Here is an 18517-nt window from a genome sequence, read left to right on the forward strand (position 1 = left end):
GATACCTGGTCTGATTGCTGTTTCTTGTTGACTATTCCCTGCAGGGCTGTGTGCAGCCTGAGTATTGCATGTAGTCCGTCTTGAAGGTGCAAACGCCACTTTGGAAGAAACACAAAGCATCCGAGCACCATATCTGTGAGTTGACAAAAAATAAGAAGCCCTGAAGAAGACCCGTATGTGTCACAACGTTGGCTTTTCCTAACTAAATAATATATATTTTCTTTCCATCGACATTGGAGTGCATCAGGAGCTTCCCTTTAGTCTTATAATATTTTTGGCTAACATTTTACAGGCTCTTTCCTTCCCTGGACTTTACCCATTAGTGCCTTATACCGAGGTGCTCAACTCCGGTCCTCAAGCTCCCCCAACCCCAACAGGTTTTTAGCATATCCCAACTTCAGCACAGATGGCTCAGATTGAGTCACCTGTGCTGAAGCAGGATCAGAGGCTCAGTCTTTGACTGAGCATCTGATTGAGCCACCTGTGCTGAAGCAGGGGCTTATTGAGCGACTTGTGCTAATGCTGAGATATCCTGAAAACCTGACCTGTTGGAGGGGTCTTCAGGACTGGAGTTGAGCTCCCCTGCCTTATACGATTTTGATTAGATAATTACCATATTTCCTCGATTGTAAGACGCATAATCGATTTGGCACTTACAATCGAGGAAATGTACTTTTCATTTACCATATTTCAGGAGAGGTCCCATGTCAGCAGAGGATAAAGCGGTGCGTCGGCAGGACAGGTCCCACGTCTGCAGAGGATTGAAGAAGGACAGTGGGCGGGATTGCTGCGGCGGTGGCAGGAGAGGTCCCACGTCTGCAGATGAATAAAGATAAGACCGCGGGCAGGCGTCCGGCGGCGGCGGTAGGAGAAGATCATCACAGCAGGAGAGCTGAGCAGGAGGAGAGCAGCATAGAGGAATGGCTGGGAAGGAGCGCACTGCAACATTGGAAGTCAGACACCGGTCAACTTCCAGTGTTACCGCACGCTCCTCCCCAACCGTTCTCCTGTGCCGCTCTCCTCCTGCTATGATTATCTTCTCCTGCCGCCACTGCCGCACGCCTGCTGTCTTATCTTCAATCCTCTGCAGACATGGGACCTGTCCTGCCGACGCTGCCCGCTCATCCTCCGCTGATATGGGACCTCTCCAGAAACATGGTAAGTGAGAAACAGGGGGTTAGTAGACACTTTTTGCTTAATTTTTTTTTTTAAAAACATCGATTCTAAGACACACCTCGATTTCAGACATGTGAAAATAGGATAAAAGGTGCGTCTTAGAATCGAGGAAATACGGTAACTATTTATTTATACATTGACTATTTTTAGCACTGTCTTCTTTCACTCTGTTCATTGAGATCAATCATTTCTGGGCACAATAACATGTTTCTAAAGAAGTCCAAAAACTAAATCACGTCCATAGATAGGCGCTGGGTCTTATATTTACTTATTTGTCAGCTAACGCAATATCAGAATGGCTTGGTGTAAAATGTCATTTTGATATGGACAGTATGCCTTCTAGTTAACCTTTATAGTGTTTATATGTTGTGCCAGGTACAGCATGGGCCCTGGCATGTCAAGGGTTCTTATGTTGTACCGGGCATTTCATGGGCACTTGCTCGTTTTCCAGAGGACAGATCTGGTTGACCGTTCCAATGGAGGGCCAGCCCAATTCACACAGAAGTAGTCCATTTCTGGCATCAGCCTCCGGAGGGCCCCCATCACTGTAAAGGTTAAGCGCTCCACCTGTTATAAAACAGTTACATTTGCAATTCATTTAAATGGCATAAAGAACTAGGATGATAGGCATCGAGATTGTGCCGTTTGCTCAATAATATGGACCAAACCTTTATTTGTGCCAATTTGTCCCTGTGACATACGGGTGGAGCTGGTTATTTGAGCTTTTTACATTCGAAGCTGATCACGTAAGCACAGGTGTAATTGATGCAAACCTGTACTACTTACTAATGCAAACTTTGATGCATCTCATTTTCCTACTGCTTAAAGCAGCTCCTCCCTACCTGTACAAATGCCAGTCGCCAAATCCCTAACTGACACAAGCAGATCAAAATAGAAGCAAAGCACCTTATTACTTGCCATGTGATGCACAGTCACAATTATGCAATTTGTGTCATTTTGAGTGTGTAAGAGGTAACAAGCACAGCGGATTTAGCTCCACCATGTTACACAATGAGTGTACATTAGCTATGGGGAAGAAATCAAAAGCCAAGGGTATGTATGTATGTATATCTTTCTACCCCTGATGAAGTCACCTGCTGTGACGAAACGCGTAGGGACGTGGTGACGTCATCACACACGGAGGTACGCGAGGAGGTCCGGTTCCCTCTGCAGTCCTTGCCAGCTGATTGTATGTACAGCTGATACACAGACGCTGGATGCAGGAAGCTAACGGAGCCATCTGTGAACTGCCGTGGGGTCACGTCCGCTCGTGGCAGGAGCTGATGGTGGACGCTACCCAGTTCTAAGGTGCCCTATCCAACTAACCTGGACCCCTCCACCTGTGGTGATGTCTTCCACTTAGAGATTTCTATGTTTATGTTCTTAAACTCTCTTGTAAGTGCAGTTCTTTGGGACCGTGCTTTTCATTTTAAATAAAACCCTTTTCTACACAGGTTTATGCTATTGAGCCTGCGCTTCTTTTTGTTTTTTGTCTGTATGTATATCTTTATTTATATAGAGCCATTAATGTACATAGCGCTTCACAGCAGTAATACACGTGACAATCATATAAATAACAAATAATACAAATAACACATAAAGGGAAGAAGTGCTTCAGACATAAAAGTAAGATTTACGAAAAGAAGTCCCTGCCCCGAAGAGCTTACAATCTAATCACATTTATAGATGTTTCACACTTTTAGGCTCATTAATTATCTAATATAAAGAACTGATTTTGTCAACCACCAAGGCCCATTTTTACTAATAAGACACTTTCTTGCCCTAGAAGGCACAGGAAGGTGTCTTATGGAATAGCATTGCTAATTATTCAGATTTTCTGTGCTGCAAGCAAGAATAAACTTCCAGCCAAAATATGTCATCTTTATCTTATTATTATTATTATTATTATTATTATTATTATTATTATTATGACATCTCACTAGTGAGACAACAGTCTTATGCTATAGTAACAAATTCTTACATACAGTATTTGATTAGGGCAGACAATGGAAATAAGAAGCATGGCTTACACTTAAATAATGCCCTGCAATGTAGCACTAAGCCAACCCCAAACACTTACAAAAGGTTAAAAACAAAAATCAATTACCACAATGTAATTATAGATACATACATACATACTGTACATACATACATACATACATACTGTACATACATACATGTCACACTACCTGTGGTTACTTTTAGAACTTTAGATAACTGCATTTTTAAAAGTGTAATCCTGGTTGCACAACATTATTATTTTACATGTTCTTATAAGAGAGAGAACTCGCAGACTGGACTCTAATCAAAACAGGGACTTTTCAGATATTTTCTTTCATATAAAATATCATGGCCACTAAACCTCTTCCAGCTTCTGCCAGATTGGAACGCATCGGCTCTCGGGAATAACTTGATGCACGCTGAATGGTTTCTCAATAGCAGGGAAGTAACTTCCAACAATGGTGTTTTGCCTACGGTCGCTAGCAGCATGAGAGTCTGGCTACAGCCAAGGTAGGACTCGGTTTCATAAAGGAGACCAGTCTGGGACTTGTGACCATATTTACCCAGCAGTCTTCTGCATACGACAACTTCTGGAGCTGGAAGACACTTTACAGCCCATTGAAGTCAATGGATTATAAGGTATAGTCCAGCACCGATAGGTGTCTTTTTACTGATTAGTAAATATGGCACCCAGTGTGGCCCCCATTATCAAAACATGTACCATGTAGATTGCACCTATAAAATAAATAGCAATGTACAGCCAATCTCTCTAGCACTAATGGGTAAAGATCTATCTCAAGGTGTTCCAGTTTCCTCCAGCAGCGTAAAATATGTGTTCAAGAGCCCTGCAGAGCATTGCACTATAGCTTTAATCCTTGTTCTAAGTCTACACATGCAGAATGAACCCTTTCCCTGCCAGAGGGGCCTGCAACGAATTGCTTCTCAATCATGCATTGCAGGTTGTCCTGGCGGTTAAAGCGTAAAAGGCACGATTTTTTCCTTGAAGAAGATTCTTGGTTCTTTTGTTAACATGTTTCAATAAATAAGACCACATTGGATGGTATTCTCTTTAAAAAAAATAAAAAATTCTCTGTATGGCTTAAAACAACTACCTGGGATTGGGCGACTTCGTTTATCAGAGCAAAAAAAGTCCAGAATAAATGGACCTGCCCCTTTAAGACATAACCATGGCAGATAGAACCCGTGAGAAGGGTTAATGGTGGGCAGTCAGTATGGGATTGAATAATAGCTGCACTGCTTAATGCAAAATGGTAAAATCGTTCCTCAAAAATAGATCCAAAGAGAACTACTGCACAAGCCTTGCTAATGCAGTGCCTCTTGAGGAACTCTTTTTTGTATTCAATCACATTTGACATAATTGTTTCTCCACTAACCAGTATATAAAGGATCTTTGGATGAACAGTTAATATTTCTATTCATTTAATAGAGACTTTTTTTTTGTGTATTTTGTGTAACATTTGATACTACCAAACAATGCTCTATTGATGATCCATATGAAGTCCCATTACATTAGTTAGCAAGCACAGACGAGCTTACTGTATTGTCAAATGTGTAACCTATGTCAGTTTCAAAGAAAAACTGAACATTTTCTAACAACCTGTGTAAAGGGTGGAGATTTTAGCACTAAAAATTATAGCTACAAATAGCATGGGCGTATTCTATACATACGGTTTTCTTGGGAATAGTTAGGGTCTCGTTGAATGAGCAAACATTGCAGAAGTGATTTTAAAGTTGCAATAATAATCAACAGGATATAAAATAATGACATATTTAGAAAATCTATTTCAGAATTACACCGCGAACTAAGTTGACAGGTGAATAAGAGATAAATAGCAATTAGTACATAAACATAGAAATTATATCACACTTGTTCCTAAACACTAGCTATCAGTTTGTCAATCTTCCTGTAAACTGCCTGAAATGTTACTGAAGGGTAATTAACTGCAAGGCATAATTGGGAGATTAGTCAAGTAAGTGTCCTGCGAAGAATTCATACACAATAAAGACAAGAATGCAATAACTAAGCGGATGTTCATAGGCAGAGTTCAGAAAACTCTCTAAATCGTACAATGCTAACCAGCTCCTCTCTTTCAGGATCCTTCGGTTCTTACGTAGAACTTATCAGTAAGAATCTGAAGGTCCCATAAGGAGTGAATTGGTTACAGTGTAAACCCCAGACATCGGCAGTCGTTAAAACAAATAAATGGAGCATACCGGTTTTGAGCTGAAGGTAGGTTGGCTAAAGCAGGTCTCCAGGTGACTTGACAGATCAGCACAACAGCAAAGCCCTTAAGGAAGAAATGACGTTCACACAATGACTACTGGCGAAATGGACGTTTCGTGTCTCTCAGTCTGACTCTACGCAGTTTTCAGCCTTTCCACCTCATGGAAGTGGAAATAACCCAGTTTTGGGACCTCCCCCTCATTCCACCAACCCCAGTCTCCTCAGCGCTCCTGCAGCACATGTATTTCAGATTTGCGTCCATGGAATGATAAAACACCCATCTCCCATTCTATTGTAATGAAATCGTTGGTGACTGCGACACCTAGACAAAGTTTGAAACTGATTTGACCACCTGTTACCCCTATTACAGCAGCTATGACAGAATCAGTGCCAGAAAGCCTTGCAACATCACACTGCGTTACCTCTCACTAAAAGTACTGAGATAACACTGTTATAAACTTTCCCATTGTATTAGTCATATTTTGTACAAGGCTTCGTTTAAATATAAAGTGATGGAAATGGAGAGGGGATTGTGTACTGTAAATCAAATAATTCACTTTTTTTTTTTTCCAAAGGGAATTTTGCATTCAGATTACACTAGATAGAGTCAGTGTTTGCACAGGGTTCGGTTTTGTATTCATTTGATCTACTACAAGTAATTGGAAGGAATACGGGATACAAAAATGAAATAAAAAATTATTCCATAAACATGCGCCATAAATACGCAGCTTCACTGCTTTCCAAGTTGGAGAAGAAGCAGGAAGTGTAATATCTCCATGCATTCCTGGTTTAAGTACAAGGTGGACTGCAGAATTAGAAGTGTAGGGGTTAAAATAATGAAAACAACCTTGATAATGATTATCTGCATCCATGATCAGCACAGCGCTCCTGTTCCTTTGGTGAAATACAACATAATGTGGCCCCAACATAGAACAACGTGGACCCATAGATCCCTGCAGCTGTAAATAAGGGGGTTCAAATGTAAACTGAGACCATCCAATCCATTACTATTTTTTGTTCAGGACGATGCTACCAATGTATTGCAACTAGCGATGGGTGAAAATCTGTGGGCGAATTTGGATCCGCCGGGGATCGGACGGTTCTTTTGGTCCGCGGATCAATCTCAAAAAGGGCAATTAGTCTTTTTCTGATTTTTTTTTTTTATCACCAACAATCCAATCCGTGTGTTCTGAAAATCCACCAGCGGATCACGGAATCCGCGTATTGGATTGGTAAAATCCACCAGCGGATCACGGAATCCGCGTATTGGATTGGTAAAATCCACCCGCGGATCACGGAATCCGCGTATTGGATTGGTAAAATCCACCAGTGGATCACGGAATCCACGTATTGGATTGGTAAAATCCACCAGTGGATTGTATCCGACGTCGTGGTTTTTTTTTTTATTAATCCGCACAGATTGAAACTGGAAATTCCGCACAATGTATTTTGACAGTTTCGCACAGCTCCAATTGCAACACGTTAGCAATGTTTTCTCATTTCCAGCTAGTCACTAGAGATGGGCAACATTTTTGCCGGAATTTGAATCTGCTGCGGTTTGGCCAGTTCCTTTAAGGCGCGGGTTTCGGCAAATCAGTCTCAGAAAGGCAAATTCTGTGGTTTTTTTGATCACTACAAATCCGCCCGACAGATTTTGTCTTCTTAAAAATCAGGAAGTGGTCTGCTTTTAAAGGAAGATAATTTTGGGCTTCTTTATTTTTTTGTTGTATACGTTTAGCCACGCTCACTAGTACTCCAATTGACACTTATATACATATATATGTGGTCATTTTGGGGGGTTTCTTAGAGCTTGCTGGGTATCTATGTGTTTATTAACTTTGTCCAGCTGGCCTCAGCTGTTTTGGAGGTCAGTGGCCCCTCCCTCTCGGGGTTTAAAGCTCGCCCCTCCCCACTGTCCAAGTAAACAGGTCTTGTATGCAGCTGGTTGTGACAGATCCAATGCGATCATTCTTCTTCTAATTATAGAGGTAAATAAGAATTTGAATCAGTTAGTGTTAGGACCTGCTAATGGTCATGCCTTGAAGTGACTTGCAGGCTTATAATGCTTTGGCCAAAGGGTTTAACTACATTACCCTTTTTCAAGAGATATATAGGTATTTCACTGTGTATTTTTGTCGTATTGGATGTAGCTTTATGCATCTTTGTTTTTTGTTGCTTTTAAAGGAAGCCAGGGGGAGGCAGCTACAGGTGTGAGCAGTAGTGAGCAGTTCAAAAGTATGCAGTGACAGCAATGCTGCCCATCAGCTGGGTTAGCACACATGGATAGAGCTGCTGCCGTGAATAGCAAAGGTTGTGGGTTCTAATGTTGTTGGGCCTGACACCAATGTCTCACAAGCTGCCCTCACCAAAAGTTAATATATCCCAAATGCACAGCACTCTATAAGAACAGTGCCTAATTACTTATGGAACCTCAAGTCCCGAGTGCCCCATTTTACACTTATATCTGTCCAGTTGTGGTCATAACATAAGAAAGCCGTTTATAATGCTATCATGTCCACAGACCCATTGCCAAAATAAGTTGAGTTCAATGTGTGAGGTTTTACTCAAGTGCCCCTCCTCCAGGCAGAAATGTCCCTTCCAACTCCTTAAAAGTTTACACATTGAAGAGAAACATAACATATAACAATCAAAAATATATAGTATCAGTATAAAAATATTCTCCAGTTGCATCTTAGTAAAAGCGGTTGAACAGAAATACTTTCCCATGAAAATGTTGTTGAAGATACATGTCTTTGCCACCATTTTGACAACTCATAGAAATGTGATTTTGTCACTTGAAAAAGACCCGGATTAATGTATAAGTCTGAATCATGTACAGTATGAAAATTACTTGTATCTTGTGTGGTATTTCAATGATTAATAACCAACGCACACACACTATACATACATATCGACATACACACACACAGCTTTGACCCGGGTGCTTAATCAAACTTCATTCATATTTTATTTATTTATAAAATGTTTTACCAGGAAGTAATACATTGAGCGTTACCTCTCGTTTTCAAGTATGTCCTGGGCACAGAGTTATGATGACAGATACATGGTTACAAATATATAGTTACATTATGTGAGCAGGGTTATACATTATATAAAAGACATTGCATGCACAGTAAGAGATAATATATGTAACAGTTACAGACCAGATTAAAATGTGAGACAGCTTTAGTTTTGAAAGAACTTAGACTGGAGGTGGATGTGAGAGTCTCCGGTAGATTGTTCCAGTTTTGGGGTGCATGGTAAGAGAAGGTGGGTGATAAGAATACAGTAATTTCCTATAAAAAAATAGATGAGTTAGATTTTTAGATTGAAAAGTATGGTACAGTACAATTTTATTTAAACAAGGAATGGGACCTTAAACACGTACGGTCATGACATTTATATATATTTTTATATAATATCTTTTTTTAAATGCATGGAATAATATTGTAACCTATACAGTACAATGATACCTCCATAAAGATGATAGGTATATAAGGCTCCTCAGCTGATATGAAGGGGTTATCCTTGATACAGCACCAAAGTGTATGCGAAACGTGTCAGCTTATTTATTTTATTTATTTATAAAATGTTTTACCAGGAAGTAATACATTGAGAGTTACCTCTCGTTTTCAGTATGTCCTGGGCATATGGGGTTCTGTATAACATTTTACATCTATGGTAGTCTTGTAATATTTTTTGCAGTGATCAGATGTGTTTTTCTATATATCGTTGAAACCTCATCTACAATTTAAAGCCGCTAGAACAGGGGTTCTTAACCTGCGGTCCATGAACCCCATGGGGGGTCACTATTACCAACCACTTATTTCTCATGTCTCTCACTGTATCCTATCCTGAGTTCATATTTTTGTCGCTCATTTTTAATGCATTGTTATGAAATGATATTATTTAATAGTGTGGCGGTCCGGAGGTAAATACTTTAGGATCTAGGGGTCTGTAGCTCAAAAAGGTTAAGAACCACTAAGCTAGAAGCTTAGTGTGGAGAAATCAATGAAGTGGTTGCTGAAGACCCCCTGGGAAGTGGTTGCTGAAGACCCCCTGGGAAGTGGTTGCTGAAGACCCCCTGGGAAGTGGTTGCTGAAGACCCCCTGGGAAGTGGTTGCTGAAGACCCCAGGCAGATTGGTCTTATTTTACTTAGAATATGTTATATATTTGGATTGGAAGATTCCCAGCACTCTGAATAAATGAGAAAACGACACTAGGTTTCTGCCCAAAAGAGAAATATATATATTGTGTGAAAAATTAGATGCTATACATACTGTTACATTCTTGAACAGTATAGAAGCAGTGTATATACACAAATGGGCCAGAACTAAATGGAGAGGGAGGGGGCTTGGGGAGGGTAAGAGATAACACTAGGACAGTGGGGGGAAGAAAGGGGGGAAGGAAAAAGGAGTATAAGACAACAGTGGGCAAGAGGAATGTGATAGGATAAGGGGGCCTTTCAGGGCGGAGTGCCCCTTCAGGCCCGTTCCCACAGACCAAAGGGCCTGTGGTACTTCTGTTTAGTCCCACCAAATACTCCTCCCTCTGTTGAGATTTAAAAAAAAAGGGGGTCTCCAGTACACCAACGAATGTGTAGTGAGAAGTTAAATGTACTGAGGACATGAATATGTCAACTAGTGAATCTGTACTGACACACAGAATTGCACGGGCACATAAACACACGAACTAACCACTAAGTATCAGAAGTACAGTCTAACTGCTGAGCTAGAACATGCAAACATGAAAAAACAGGTAAACTGCAATATAAGGTGCAATTAGCTCTGAGCACCTCAGGCTGGCACAACACTGTAGTCAAAGCAAAGATCCTCCAATCCATTTATAACTTTGATAGGAGGGTTAGGGTCCCTCCATTATTCCCGTGCACCTAATTTCGCACACCCCTACTTACATTCATTGGAGTGCTAGCTATACCCCATACTCTAAACAAAACAGTGTTCATGGCGCAAAGTGATAAAACAGTTAATATGTGCAAATAAACCCAGTGTTAGTTAGCACTGAAAAACACATAATACTGTAGCTCCAAGTAGAAGATTCTCCAGGTCAGCAGACTCTTTGTAGACCCTCATATGAAGAAACACAAATGCAAGGATATACAGGCATACCCCGCATTAACGTACGCAATGGGACCGGAGCATGTATGTAAAGTGAAAATGTACTTAAAGTGAAGCGCTACCTTTTCCCCACTTATCGATGCATGTACTGTACTGCAACCGTCATTACGTGCATAACTGATGTAAATAACACATGTGTAACAGGCTCTATAGTCTCCCCGCTTGCGCACAGCTTCGGTACAGGTAGGGAGACGGTATTGCTGTTCAGGACGTGCTGACAGACGCATGCGTTAGCTGCCGTTTGACTATTGAGCGAGATGTACTTACTCGCGAGTGTACTTAAAGTGAGTGTCCTTAAACCGGGGTATGCCTGTAGTGCATTAACATTTACTTTAAGATGACAAACAACACAGAGGGGATGGTATTACACTCACACTCTCCCCGCTGGTAACACACTCACACTCTCCCCGCTGGTAACACACTCACACTCTCCCCGCTGGTAAGTAAACAAGAAGTGACTTTGGGCGCATTTCAACCCTTCTCCTTAGCGCTATGTACATTAATGGCGCTATATAAATAAAGACATACTATACAATGAGGGTCTACAAAGAGTCTGCTGACCTGGAGAATCTTCTACTTGGAGTTACAGTATTATGTGTGTTTCAGTGCTAACTAACACTGGGTTTATTTGCACATATTAACTGTTTTATCACTTTGCGCCATGAACACTGTTTTGTTTAGGTTTTTTTAATTTGCGGTTTGGGGGAAAACTGCTGGTGTTTAGGCCGCAGCTTGAGTATATCACAATATTTGTTGTGCTTTATTATAGTTGTTTTCACTGTCCATACCCCATACTCTGTTATACATTTGGATTAGATCCCCCACAGGAATATGCCACTATGTATGGGGATATTAAAGCAGATACTATATTATAGGACACCTGAATACAGATAAGGGTGTGTTAGTTATTGTCAGTTTAGTTGCTGTTCTACCCAACTGGAACCGGTTTGCAGATAAACAGGTGACGGGACAGATGGTGGTGGGAAAAAGGAAAAATAAGACTGAACTAACTGACAGACACATCAGATGGTGGGTGGCTTGTCTCTGCTTAATACGAAGTCCAGTAATCAAACTAGTTAAAATCATTATTATTTTTATAACTAAATTAATATCTAATTATTTATTTCATGCCTCTCTATGGCATCTTAGGAAAGGGGGAACCTAGGCAAGTGGGAAACCAAAACCAGGTTTTGCCTCGCTTTCACTTTGGGCTCAGCATGAAGATTTGACCCTGAAGATTTGTTTCATTAGATGGGTGCAAATAAATGTCTCACCTTTCAATATTCATCAAATGGTCCACGGTCCGGTTCTTTTGTCAAATTATTCAGAGACAATAGGAAACGTCTTATACGGCATCGTCTCAGTCAGTTGCATTATTCAGGCATATAGAATTTAGTTAGAGTGGAGAATCCTTAGCTTGGTTGTTTACAGTAAATGATTCTGAATTCTATAAATCCAAATACACTCTTTATACATTTTAGCAACACCTGTTTCTCTCACTGTCAGCCAAAATGTTCTTAGCTAATCATCAATATTAGAATACTGTTTCTTCCATTAGCAATATTTACTTTGATTTAGAAGACCCTCTTTGTTCTGTCACTAAGTAACTATGTTCCTTATCGTTTGAGACCAATCTCTATTTTACTGTCTAACTACAGTATTTAACTAACCTTTGATTCCAAACTCTTGCAACTCAGCAGGCATTAAACATGCAAAGTGTCATACAGATGCAGCGGCCGTTATTGAAACACTTCACGCGGTGTATACCTCAGAATACCCATGTCATGGCGCGGGATTTCTTCCAACCGTACCACCTTAAGACGCAAGTGCAGGCGAGTGCAGAAAATGGCATTTTAGTGTTGTGGCTTTTAAACACCTGAAATTGACACCGTAGCACAGTACTGTCTGTACACATTACAATTCATTCATTTCATTGCATTTAATTTCACACAATCCATGAAATTCAAACAAAGCAACTGCGATAAACACGTGTGCCTGGGGCGATTGGCCGCGTTAATGCCACGTGGAGTACAGCAGCGCACACGAAAACAGCGCCGTGATTTGTGCGAATAACGGCCGCTGCATCTGTAAGTCACATAAAACATTTCTACATCTGCCGGTCTTCAGACTAATTTATCTTATCTTTGCAGAGGCGGCTAATCATTTTCCACTATAATTTCTAACTTAATACTAAATTACTTATTCTAACTAGTTACATGCTGAACTTATATCTATATAGACACTATAATTATTATTTAGGATTGAAATCATCCTATCTTCAGGCCCTTAGGCTGAATTTTGCTTGGGGGTGTTAGTGTTCAAGAATCCAGACGTGCTCAACTCCACTGAAGATGTATCCTGTAGATTGTCCCACTGTATTCTTCTAATATTAAAAAAGGCCATATTTACCAAGTCGTGATAGGTCATAGGACATCTTAGGCTCGTAATATACTGTGTGCGGCCGTGCTCGTGTCGCACACTTTTTGTGTGTATAGAGTCCGTGCTGCCGGCGCGACATGCTGTGAAGGTAGTGTGTGTGTGTCTGTGTATATATATGTGTCTGTGTATGTATATATATATATATATATATATATATATATATATATATATATATATATATATATATATATATATATATATGTGTGTGTCTGTGTATATATGTGTCTGTGTATATATATATATATGTGTGTGTGTCTGTGTATATAAATATGTGTGTGTATATAGATTGTGTGAGTGAATAATTACTTAAATAAGATTTTTAAAAGAACAAAAAACATGTTTGATAAATAAAAACATTTTATTTGTGCACTTATTGACACACACACACACACACACACACACACACACACACACACACACACACACATTTCAGTGGCGGTAGTGGCGCAAATTCATTATTTTCCTCATCTTCCCCCCTGTCGTCCGGTTCCACGCACACTGCCGTGCGCCCGCGCGGTCCTATTATAGAATGGCTGACTAACCTCAGCCAACTATAAATGCCGCATGCGCGCACGGCGCAGCAAGCGCACACTTTAGAACAGCCCTTAGAGTGCTGTAAGACATGGGTAAGCAAACTTTTTACTCTGAGCCCCTTTTCATCCTTGACATTAGTCGTGCCCCCCCCCCCCCGACTGATGTAATCCAAATCACATAACTTTTTTTATAACATTTTTCAAACAGTAAAACATGACAAACAGTATCGACCCGCGCATCGCGACATGTCATTTCCGGTTCATTGAGACAGCCGCGTCACTTCCGGTTTTTGATTTTTCACGGCGGTTTTCAAATCTAGCAAATTGGGACCACTATAAGAGGGCGAGTATGGCACACCTACCTGTACTCTCCGACGAAGCGCCACACAGGCGTGAAACGCGTTAGAGACAGAGGCCTTTTTCCTGCACCCATTCCTGTCTGCACCATGTCTTTTCAATAAAGGATTTCTTTTATTATACTGCTGCTGTCCCGTGGATCCAGTTTCTTTGCTGTGCGCTGCACTTCTACATCTGTGGCTACCTGAACTTATTTCTCATTTCCCCCACCATCATCATCATCCTCTTATTCCCCCCATATCATCATCATCTTATTCCCCCATCATCATCTCATCTCCCCCCATCATTATCATCATCATCATCATCTTATTCCCCCGCTCCATCATCATCATCATTTTATAACCCCCATCATCATCTCATCTCATCTCATCCCATCATCATAATTTATTCCCCCTATCATCATCATCATCTTATTCCCCCGCCCCATCATCATCTCATCTCCCCCCATCATCATCTTATTCCCCCCCACCCCAATATTATCTCAGCCCAAATTGTATTTTATCCTTACCTTATCTCCTGGCAGGCCGCAGACAGCACCGGAACCTGTCTCTGGGCCGCCGGAGTGTGGGCTCCGCCACCGCCGTCCTCTGATTGGTCATCCTCTCCTCCACTCAGACAGCACACAAGTCCTCCTGACTGCTCCTGGCCACCGTCCGCGGCCAGCCCTCTCAGCACCAGTGCTTCTCAGCACTCAAGCTTGACACCGCCCTCGCGCTTGTCACGGCCACAATGGCTCTCACCCCCTCCCCCTCCAGTGCTCACCCCCTCCTCCTCCAGCGCTCTGCCCCTCTTCCTCCAGCTCTCACCCCCTCTTCCTCCAGCTCTCACCCCCTCTTCCTCCAGCTCTCCCCCCCTCTTCCTCCAGCTCTCCCCCTCTTCCTCCAGCTCTCACCCCTCTTCCTCCAGCTCTCACCCCCTCTTCCTCCAGCTCTCACCCCCTCTTCCTCCAGCTCTCACCCCTCTTCCTCCAGCTCTCACCCCCTCTTCCTCCAGCTCTCACCCCCTCTTCCTCCAGCTCTCACCCCCTCTTGCTCCAGCGCTCACCCCCTCCTCCTCCAGCGCTCACCCCCTCTTCCTCCAGTGCTCACCCCCTCCTCCTCCAGCGCTCACCCCCTCCTCCTCCAGCGCTCACCCCCTCTTCCTCCAGTGCTCACCCCCTCCTCCTCCAGTGCTTACACCCTCCCCTTCAGCTCTCCCCCTCCACCGCTCCCCCTCCACCGCTCCCCCTCCTCCTCCACCGCTCCCCCTCCTCCACCACTCTCCCCCTCCTTCTCCCCCGCTCTGCCCCTCCTCCTCCAGCTCTCCCCCTCCTCCTGCAGCTCTCCCCCTCCTCCTGCAGCTCTCCCCCTCTTCCTCCAGCTCTCCTCAAGCGCTCACCCCCTCCTCCAGCGCTCACCCCTCTTCCTCCAGCGCTCTCCCCCTCCTCCTCTCACCCCCTCCTCCTCCTCTCACCCCCTCCTCCTCCAGCGCTCTCCCCCTCCAGCGCTCTCCCCCTCCTCCTCTCACCCCCTCCTCCTCCAGCGCTCACCCCTCCTCCTCCAGCGCTCACCCCCTCCTCCTCTCACCCCCTCCTCCTCCAGCGCTCACCCCTCTTAATCCAGCGCTCACCCCTCTTAATCCAGCGCTCACCCCTCTTCCTCCAGTGTTCACCCCCTTCCTCCAGCGCTCACCCCCTTCCTCCAGCGCTCACCCCCTCCTCCTCCAGTGCTTACACCCTCCCCTTCAGCTCTCCCCCTCCACCGCTCCCCCTCCTCCACCGCTCCCCCTCCTCCTCCACCGCTCCCCCTCCTCCATCACTCTCCCCCTCCTCCACCACTCTCCCCCTCCTCCTCCCCCGCCTCCACCACTCTCCCCCTCCTCCTCCCCCGCCTCCACCACTCTCCCCCTCCTCCTCCCCCGCTCTGCCCCTCCTCCTCCAGCTCTCCCCCTCCTCCTGCAGCTCTCCCCCTCCTCCTCCACCGCTTTCCCTCTCTTCCTCCAGCTCTCCTCAAGCGCTCACCCCCTCCTCCAGCGCTCACCCCTCTTCCTCCAGCGCTCTCCCCCTCCTCCTCTCACCCCCTTCTCCTCTCACCCCCACCTCCTCCAGCGCTCTCCCCCTCCTCCTCCAGCGCTCTCTCCCTCCTCCTCTCACCCCCTCCTCCTCCAGCGCTCACTCCTCTTCCTCCAGCGCTCACCCCCTCCTCCTCCAGCGCTCACCCCCTTCCTCCAGCGCTCACCCCCTCCTCCTCCAGCGCTCACCCCCTCCTCCAGCTCTCACCCCTCTTCCTCCAGCCCTCTCCCCCTCCACCATGCCAGCGTTCAGCAGAGGAGCAGCCGGCAGAGCAGTTAGGAGTTGCACGGAAGCAGAGCAGGCCGGCCGGGGAGGAGCGCGCTGTAGCTGCATAGACACCAGAAGTAAGTGAGACTTCTGGGTCGGACCACTAGGGTGCGCTCCTCCCCGGCCGTCCTGCTCTGCCTCCATGCAACTCTTAACTGCTCTGCCGGCTGCTTCACTCTGGCGGCCCGCTACTGCCGCGTAATCTTTTCCCGCCACCATCATCTCCCCCTGCCTGCCTCTATCACCACGCTGCTTCACTCTACGCACCCCCCCCCCTTTACAAAATCTTGCGCCCCCACAGGGAGCAGTGCCCCTCCGTTTGCGCACTAAAGGACATTGCACTTAAATGGATCTTATGGTGTCTCATAGCTTAGCACTGCTTAGTAAATATCGCCCTTTATAGAGGGATGGACCCTTAAAGAATACTGTGACCAGGGACACAAGGAAATATTTATTTCCAGAGACCTGGGGGGTAATTTTGTTTTTATTGAATACTTCCAGATTTATCTTATTATTCTTCAGAAATAAGATTTCGTTTTACAAAAGATCAACTCGTCGGGACAAAATTCCTGCATAGATGGGGGAAGTGCAACAAGTTATTCTTCAGGGCTTGGACTTAAAATGTCTTAGTTTGTTGAACAAGTGGTTAATCAAATCTCCCAATCTGTTAGACTGGGGCATGCTTTGATGAGCAAAAGAACTACCCAGCTCCGCCTCCAGCTTCTTTGTCCATCATATGGGTAATTAAGAGATTATTTTTTGAGATCCCACCTGTGATTTTCCTTGTCAAGTCCACTGCCTTATTTCATCTTGAATTTAATTAAAAAGTTGGATGAGTCTAATACTGGGAGCAACACAAACACTATTAATTTGGGAGTAGCTGGTTTGTGCATTTTGCCAATATAACCTCCAGGCTGCGGAGATACAACACCTTTTACAGAAACCCACAGAGTAACTGCTCGGGGAATAGTACATTACACAACCCTCAAAATGAACATGCTTCAATAGAAAGTAATCGTTAATAGAACTGCATGCTGCCTGCTGCCTAAAACTTGCTCACTTAGGTCCCTATTCAATAGGATGCAAGGACATCTACAGCTCTATCCTCTCCAGCACAGTGAAGACCTCTTTGCAGCATGTCCGTAAGAAACAGGAGGATTGCAATAAAGTGAAAGCATGCAGCCAATGAACAGTCTCCCTGTAAATTTAACGGCTGTATCCAGGATGTGAATTACAGCTTTTCAAATAGTAATCCACAAAATGTACATTAATTAAAATATATATATATATAAAAATACATTACTGTGACGGTAAGGAGAGCGTGGCACTGGGTATTAAAGAGGATGGCGCTTGGTGCCCCTACAAGTTAAGGTTACGACCCAGTGTATAGGGTTAACTGGTCATCTCCAGACTGTAAAATAGCTGCCAACCACGCTAACACAGATGTAGCAAGACTTACTGTTCTTGGTGCCACGGACAAACAAGCTAAAGTCTGCGGCACCAGGGACAGTGTCTTCTGCGATGGATCCATACTTCTGAATGGGATCCCCAGCAGCGTTAATCCTTTGGTGTCGCGACCACGCATGACAGCGGCATTAAAGACACCAAGTCTTACATCTGACTGTAACCCTGAGTTAATGATCTGTAGAGTACTGTTAAATTAGGTCTTTGTGCGATCTCGGTCTATCTATGTGACTCATTGTATACTTGGACCATTAAGAATAGACAAGACGTTGGCATACAATGAATCAGGGACTAGTCTTTGTGTGGGGCCAGGACAACGTACTGTCTGTAGACCATGGTGAGGTGGGGAAGGGCAATCCCTCCTCCTGGGGACATACATATTGTTCTCTCCCCGGCAGCCATGCGTCTACTCCTGCGGGAGGTAAGGTAAGGAAGTGTAATAGGGAACCGAGGCCCCATCGACTCGATTTCCATTCGTCAGTTCCAATTTCCAACACTCCCAAATCCCCGTCCCTAGGAGCTGTCCTTTGGTACCATCACCGCCCGTCTCTGATTGGTCCATCCGGTCGAGCCCCTGGCTCCTGGTTGGCTCAGCGGACAGCTCTCCCACTGATTGGGCAGCACCCGGTTCTCCCTGATATCAGATGGAGGCCAGGTAACTATACAAGCTGATGCCGATCAAGGCTCTACAGTTGTTCATTGTTGGTCTCGTGACTAGAGGCCAACTGGAAAAGTGAACTGTGGACCAGGGCGGTTATTCCTAGTTACTGGGATTGTGAATAGAGAGATCAAGGTAGCATACTGGGTAAACTAGCTCTTGTTCAACTCTGCAGCTCTGTTTAGTGT

The 18517-nt window shown here is 44.1% G+C and overlaps 1 protein-coding gene across 2 annotated transcripts in view; it reads right to left on the bottom strand.

The window, feature by feature from the left end:
• LOC142503889 (flavin-containing monooxygenase 5-like) overlaps positions 1-14460 on the bottom strand; it is a 42855-nt gene extending 28395 nt beyond the window's left edge. Inside the window, exon 1 of one of the 2 annotated variants that reach the window (XM_075616783.1) lies at positions 14399-14460. The gene's annotated coding sequence lies outside the window, so the exon portion shown is untranslated. Of the gene's footprint in view, positions 1-5412; positions 5573-14398 lie in introns of those variants that run through there. The other variant, XM_075616782.1, reaches the window with a different exon arrangement.
• Positions 14461-18517: the final 4057 nt, after the last annotated feature.

This window comes from Ascaphus truei, chromosome 10 (assembly GCF_040206685.1).
Source record: "Ascaphus truei isolate aAscTru1 chromosome 10, aAscTru1.hap1, whole genome shotgun sequence".
Classification (NCBI taxonomy): Eukaryota; Metazoa; Chordata; class Amphibia; order Anura; family Ascaphidae; genus Ascaphus; species Ascaphus truei.